This window comes from Sus scrofa, chromosome 4, assembly GCF_000003025.6.
Source record: "Sus scrofa isolate TJ Tabasco breed Duroc chromosome 4, Sscrofa11.1, whole genome shotgun sequence".
Classification (NCBI taxonomy): Eukaryota; Metazoa; Chordata; class Mammalia; order Artiodactyla; family Suidae; genus Sus; species Sus scrofa.
Genome location: NC_010446.5, coordinates 91,282,941 through 91,288,620, shown reverse-complemented (window position 1 = coordinate 91,288,620; position 5,680 = coordinate 91,282,941). Strand labels below are relative to the sequence as shown.

The window sequence follows — 5,680 nt, the reverse complement described above, 5'->3', positions numbered from 1 at the left end:
CACACACACACACACACACAGACCAATTTTCCCTTTCAGGCCTGATCTTAAAGCAAAAAGATCTTGCATAGGCTGAACTAACAATAAAAGGCTCCAGAAGGAGCTGCCCAGGGAATTCTGGTCCACACCAATATGGGCATAGCCATGGGGCTAGCAGGAGATCGTTAATATCTACTGGTATCCCTCTACCCCCCACCTCCCCCAAAGTAACTCAGAAAGGTAAAGCTGGGTTGGATCTTACTGCAAGGATTCTAAGTCCCTTGGAGGTACAGGACTACTTCTAAACAACTGTGGGTGCTTCAGTTGGCTACAAACAGGCATGTGGCCTAAAGGCTAAAAATCATCTCTTTCTAGGGTCCCCCTGTCTGCCCTGTCAATTCCCTGCATCTTGGCGTGGTTTGAATTGTCCTCTCTCACCCCAGCCCAGCTTCCTTAGGGCACAAGGGCATGGCTGGCTGTGTCCTCTGGTGGCCCATCCAGGTCCAGAGCTCCGTGGGGGAGAGCTGCTGACTCCCCATCCAGCAGGAGGAGAGGTGAGTCTCAGGTTTCTGGAGGTCACCTGAGGTAGAGGTCAGTTCCTGGTTTGGGTGGCTCCCTCTAGCTAATAGGCTAGAGGCAGCAACAGAAAAGGGAGAGAGCCAGACCAGCCCAAAATAGAACACCAATCTGACCAAGCTGAGATCTTGCTGAATATGGCCCATCAGAGGAGACAGGGCAAGAGAGTAGAAGTGGATACAAGATGAGAGGGGTGGTGAGAAAAGGGCTTCCTGGAAAATGGGAATTATGAAAATAATATTCAGATACAAACCTCATGGGCTTGTCCTATAAACAGGAGAGGCTGCAAACTTTTCACAGTACAGAGCATTTAAGACCCTGAGTTTCTGGGGACAAGTCTGTCTGTTGCTGGTAATTAGCATGCTGCTGTGTAGTTTATTCCACAGAGACAAAGAGCAATGATTCCATCTCACCTTGTAGACGAGGCAGTGAGTGAGGACCTTTAGCAGAGAAAACCCACGCTTTGGAATGTAAAAGTTCAGCTGACAAAGACAGCACAAGAAATCATCCTCTGCACGACCCCATCTATTCCTGACCCCCTTGGTCAAGGTGGCTGTTACCTTAGAGGACAACTGGGCATTTCCTCATCAGCTTATGGGATGATCTGCCTTTTTGTGTCCTCAGAGGTAAAGGGATGCACGGTGGTGCCAAAACCTATGGCCAGGCATCTCGGTCACTGTGTGCCAGTGATTCTTCTATAAAGCAAAAGATTCAAAGGCTGTGTCAGTCTGGCTGAGCAGAGAGATGCAGCAGACAGTTGAGCCTTTGCTAGACAATGAAAATTGGTAAGGGAGGAACAGAGAAAGAATGGAGAGGGAGGAGACAGAAAAAGAGGGGAGGTCCAGGATTCCCAAGGAGAGGGGGTTTCCTTTCTCTTTCCCGGAGCCTCCAGGGAGGAATAAATATAATTATCAACCTAGCATGACACCATACGAAACAAAAGAGGTACCTGCCAGGTGACCATCTCTGCCGGGACTCGAACCCGGAACCTCTGGATTAGAAGTCCAGCGCGCTCGTCCATTGCGCCACAGAGACCTCACCACACACACAGCATCAGCACCAGAACTGAAAAAGCACATACCTTCTGCATCACCGAGCCATCTCAGCATCCTGCTCTCTGAGCGGTGGGGGGGGACAGGGACAGCTGGAAAATCTGGAGTGGAGATCCACCAGCCGGCTCCATCAAAGCTTTTCTCAGTACCGTGGGTCCCTGGGTCCTCAGAGGATTGGAGGAACATGGTGGTGATCATTTTCCCAGCCCCAGAATCTCTGACGAAGTAGGACAGAGCCAGAGCCTTTGCTCTTCTTTCCTCTCCATCCCTAAGGGAGGCTAGGGAGAAGTCTTTCTATTCTCATGCTAATTAAGCAGCGGAGAAAACCGGAGCCTTCTCTACCTCCACCCCCCTCTGTCTCACTGTGGTTTCATCCCGGTCCAGCTCTTCTCAGACAGGGGCTAGGCAAAGCTGGGAGATTCAGAGAAACCCTGGATCCCCCCTGATCCCGAGACAAAGGAGCTGCTTCCGTAAAGAAACAGTGTGAACCGGCGGCAGATACCCGCAGGGAAGCTGAGCTGCGGGAGACCAGCTGGTCCAGTTCTCAGCTTTGAGAGCTGAATCTGTCAGGCTCCGGGGAAGAGGTGCCAGGAAGAGGTAATGGGAGTCTGATGTGATGGTCTTTCAGCATCTCAACTAGAATTAAGGACAGGAGTGGAGACAGAGGAGTGGGGTGTGTGTGTGTGTGTGTGTGTGTGTGTGTGTGTGTGTGTGAGAGAGAGAGAGAGAGAGAGAGAGAGAGAGGGAGAGAGGGAGAGGGAGAGACAGAGTGAGAGAGCGTGAGTGCTTAGAAAGGAGGGAGACAGTGGCAGCTCCATAATGAAATACAGATGATCTTGGAGCGGTTCTTTGCTATCTGCTTCCCTTCCCCCACCTTCCCCATCTCCAAGTCTGCCTCCTTTCTTTCCAACCTAGGGCCAATGTCTCATTTAAATAATGAGGATTTCTCAGCTGTCTGGGTTTGCTAGAGGAGTCTCAGGACAACCAAATTGACCATCCCTCCATAACCATATAGAAAGTCCTCCTTACCCAGCCCAGATCCCCTAAAACAGTTCCTATTTTTAAAAGCCTCCTAGAGAAGGCAATGCCATAATCAGTTTCCACTATGCCAGTTCTTCTGAAAGTCTAATCTAAGTCCTTCTTACCTCACCTTCAGCTCATTTTATCCTATTTGATTCCCAGACACATTAAGGGACAACTGGCCTCTATACTTCCAACGACAATGCACTGATTTGAAGACTTTGACTCAGTGTTCATGACCCCATTCTTACACGAGGTTGCAAAAAGAGCAGAGCACCGGGTCAGCTGGCCCCTCTCCTCCCTCAGTGTGTGCTCCGAGGGTCCACAGCTCTGGACACTGCCCATGGCCTCTGATCATAATGTGAGACCCCAGTGATGGACAAGAGAAGAACAACACGACAATATGAACAGCTTCAATTAGAAGATCTTTAAGGGCCCTTCTAAGCCTAAGACTGTATCTGAATGCACCATCTCATACTTCCCTACCCATTCTTGTAGCCCAAAGAAGGGAACCTGGGAGAGAGCAAGACCAAGGTAATTTAATCAGGTTGGGATGCAAAGGGAAGACCCTAACGCTTGGGGAAAGCAGCCACTCCAACCAGCTAGCCTTCCATCTAGGACCTAGAGATGGAGCTCAGAAAAACTGGGGATTGGTGTATGCACACAGGGGTATATGGAATGACCAGCCAACAGGGACCTGCTGAATAGCACAGGGAACTACCCAATATTCTGTGATAATTTATGTGGGAAAAAGAATCTGAAAAAGAATGGTTTGGGGTATATGCATAACAGAATCATTTTGCTGTAGAGCAGAAATTATCATAATGTTGTAAATCAACTATACATCAGTAAAACTTTTAAAAATGAAAAAAAAATGGATTATGTACATTCTAAACCTAAAGCATGGAGGCACAAAATAGGCCATTCTTAACACATTTGCCCTAGACAACTCCAAGAAGGCGACACAGAACTCAAGGCTGGCCAGAGACTGTATGATTGCGAATGGCTAGTAACAAGGTGCTGCTCAAGGATCTCAGCAGGATGTCCCTGTGCCTACCCAGGGAGGCTCCACCCCACAGGCCAGCCATGAACCCTTGGGCACAAGAAAGAGGAAAGCCTAGGTTGTCAGAGTACTTCCCACCAGGCTTGGTCAATGTTCTCTCAGACACAACATACACCTGCTCTTCACGGTGATATAGTCTTATACCCAGGAAATCTACCAGTCCCAAGTTTTCCCCAAAGCATCACTGCCTTAAGAGATCATGTGTGTTCTACAACCTGCGTGAGGAGTCCCAGCCCTCCACCTCCAGGACTTTCATTCAGGCTTCAAAATATTCTCACTTGGGGATGGGGAGACAATGATGACAGATAACAATGACCTGGTCCCACCCTCTAGGATCCCATAAGTGATTTTAATCTAGGAGCTACTCTGAGAGATGTACAGGAAAAGAAGGAATCGGTCTTATTGCCCACCACATGAGGTATCAATTTTCCAAGTTCACTCCAAGACCGTGACTCTGGAAATGAAGATCCAGCTTTAATTACAAGTTGTGCAGCTTACCTGCTTCAAAACCCTGAGAAAATGACTTAACATCTCCATCTTCCACTTCCTCATTACAAACTGGGGGCAACAAGAAATGCTGTTGGGAACGATGAACTGAGACGTCATGGTACAAGGTGCTGTCCCCTTCCTTCCTCTGTCCCATTAGTTATAATTCTTGACTGTCTTGTCTGGATTGCCTCCCTCTTCTCAAATACCCTTTCTTTAGCTTTTCCTCCCCCTCCACAGCCATCTCTCCATTCTAGCCCACACCCACCCCTCCTCAGCAAGGGTCTCTCCAGGACCCCTTATACTTATAATCTATTATCAACAAAAATACTCTGGACTTTGTCCAAGGGCTTTTCTTCAAATCAGAGATGTCCCTCTGACATCTATTATTTCACTTTACTTCTATAAATCAGATGCAGCCTCTTGATAAGTGTGAATAATGTCTCTCAACCAGGTTTTTAATTTAAAAATAAGGAGGGAAACAATCAAAGGAAGTGATAGCTTTTAAAGGGACAGGAAGGACAAGGTTAAGCCATTCAAAATGATTAAAGACAGGACATCTTTTTCTTCTTTTAAACTAGGTATGTCATTTGCATTTATGTAAACCTTTAAGAAGATGAGTACATTCTCTTTCCAAAAAAAAACGTTTTTACTGATTTAATTCTGCAAAGAACTGTGACTCAAGCATTACTCATGCCTCTAATTGAATACCACTCTTTGACCCCCACAGACAAACTGGTGATGCTCATACATTATTTCATTCATAAAGTGTTTCTGGGATACATATGATAAATGCCAAAAAAAATTCTCCTGTTGGCTCAGAAACAAATACAATTAAATCCCACATCCTACTGTGGCTCTGCTCACAGCTTCCCTAAAGGTACCTAGACCAACTAGCCCACATATTAAACACTAAGGGATATTAGATGGAGTAAGGCAGTGAAATAGCCATTAGGATAGCATGGCCTTTACGCACTACTCTTTCATGTATAGTCCCTACAATGTCCCAAACCGTATTAATTCACATCTATGTGGGCACATCTTCTGGAAGTGGTTTCCACATGCTATCTTCTAGTGTTCCTGACTATGATCAGCTCCCTCTTACTTTTTCACCCCTTACAAGTAACTACTTCATTCCTCCTTTCAGCACCTCCCAAGGAGGTGGAAGAAAGGGTTTTGCAAGGTCAGGATGGTGTGGCAAGGCCCACTCTGCAGAAGTAGCAAACATTTAGCTCCTAACTCTCTACCTCTTTAAGCAGGCAACAGCAACATACCTTGAGTCCTTAGGGAAAACCACCCTGAGTTCTTTTCCAGACATTGCATCCTTTCTGAGCTTTGCCCTGTGCTCATTTGTCTATCTCCCCCACACATTGCTTCTAACCATCATAATAAGGCAATTATAGTACTAAAGCCTTCTATTTCCTTCTTCAGCTAAGGAGCCTGCCTGAAGATTGCTAGTTCCCTCCTCATCGTTTTCCTGTCCTCTAGGGAAGAATTGAGATAA

The 5,680-nt window shown here is 46.7% G+C and overlaps 1 long non-coding RNA gene and 1 other non-coding gene across 2 annotated transcripts; one reads left to right on the top strand and one right to left on the bottom strand.

Moving 5' to 3' along the window:
* LOC102163420 lies at window positions 1-3,502 on the top strand. The gene is made up of 2 exons (XR_303086.3): window positions 1-2,204; window positions 2,790-3,502. It is a non-coding gene; the product is annotated as an uncharacterized LOC102163420 (long non-coding RNA).
* On the bottom strand, window positions 1,517-1,590 carry TRNAR-UCU. Its single transcript has one exon. It is a non-coding gene; the product is annotated as a tRNA-Arg (tRNA).